Source organism: Chenopodium album, chromosome 12, assembly GCF_948465745.1.
Source record: "Chenopodium album chromosome 12, dcCheAlbu1.1, whole genome shotgun sequence".
Taxonomy (NCBI): domain Eukaryota; kingdom Viridiplantae; phylum Streptophyta; class Magnoliopsida; order Caryophyllales; family Amaranthaceae; genus Chenopodium; species Chenopodium album.
Window position 1 is genome coordinate 45,283,011 of NC_137845.1, and position 1,886 is coordinate 45,284,896.

Consider the following 1,886-nt stretch of genomic DNA (forward strand, 5'->3'; position numbering starts at 1 on the left):
TTGGAATGCGGAAAGGTTCTTGGGAAAAATGTATACTATTAAATGTATACTACAAGCCTATTAAATAAATATTTTTCAGTTTTAATTTCTTCTTGGGTAAGTGTATGTTTTCATTCGTTAGGTTATCAACATAAAAAATATAAAGGATTATGATACAAATAAAAACATTTCCGTAACTAATTTCACTTGTATTCTATAATTGGTTGAAGTTTATCCTTTTCCTTAAGGAAAAATAATGTCAAAATGTATTCAAATTGTAAGTTTGATAATATTTTAGTAAGCATAAGTGATCTAAAATTAATTTTTATTTATAAAGAATTCTTCTTTACTAACCAGACTCGTTTTGGTACATTAATTTTTATTTATAAGGTTTTATATGTGTAATTAAATCATAGTAAGAATTATCATCAAAATGTAGACATCTCGCAAAAATTCTTATAAGAAGGATTCTATTTCAAAACTAGCTAATTAACATTAATTTCAAAATGGAAAATTTAAATATTTATTAAAATTTATTTAAATAGATAAATTCCTAGTAACACCAATGACATTAGATCGATATCTATCAAGTCACTTTACGCACTTGACGGTATAAGTCGATTTATTGAGGGATTAAATCAATTTTATCTACCAGCGCTTGCATAACCCTACAGAAGTCTATATGTTGTAACTTGTCAGAGCCTTTCCTTTGTCTTTGGGCCTAATTGAGGCAACAAACAAAACTTGGTTTGTATTTTGGGAGTTTTTGAATTAATTGTTGCACCTATATGAAACGATTAATTTTACCTTACCTAGCGGTATTTATGTAGTTACTGCTAAAGCTTATTTTGTTATCAAACTCTCCATTTCCTTGTCATATGGCAGTTCATGGGGGCGCTCATGAGGTCCATATGGCAAGGAAATAGTTCCACCTACAACATCTATAGCCAATATTACGGGATATTAGCATCAGAACCATTTGTGAAATTAGTCAATAAAACATTGATGTGGCCTTAAATTTTAAACCAATTCTTTGAATATGGATACTCAACCCGAAGCTGCTATTACTATGACTAGGCCTACAGCCATCTGAAGGGCACGGAAGATAATCAATTTGTTGCTCGTTTAAGTAATTATGCCTATAGCCATCTAAAGGGCACAAAAAAAACATCCTTTCAGAATACGAACAATGCAACTATCTACTTACTACAGGATACGCTCACAATTCTGGTATTCGAACCAAGTGCACAAGTGTTTACTTTACGCACTTGAGGGTATAAGTCGATTCATCGAGAGATTAAATTAATTTTATCTACCGGCGCTTGCATAACCTACGTTTTGAGTAATTATCTCAATACTTGTCTCCTTGAAAACAAATAAATAAATAAAAATTGAAATTGTGACAGTTAGAGCACAAATCGAACAAGGTAGGGTCACCCCATACTTATTATTGGCTATATACAAAATACTCCTCTGTGTTAACCGCCTATTTAATTGGACAATTTCTTGTTACAAGAAAAATTTAACATAGTGAGTAAAATAGATTTATCATTTCACGAATGGAGTGAGGTTGATGATGTGATTCCCGTTATCAGGATCTTGTAGTTTAATATGGATGGAAAATTCAAACACAGAAAGAAGAACAAAATTATACTTAAATAACTAAAGATTAAATCAATTTACTATCCAACATGATTTCGGCTACTTTAATCAAACATTATTATATATGTTCGTTTCATATTACGTGCAACATGTGCAAGAAACCTTGTTCATTTCTCCCTCCATTTCAAACTCTCAAACAATTCTCATCTACACTTCCATGATTTGGTTTTAGTTCCCCACGACAAGATACGAAACGAAGTTATAAAAATAAAAAGCACATGTATCATATCACATACAGCACGACT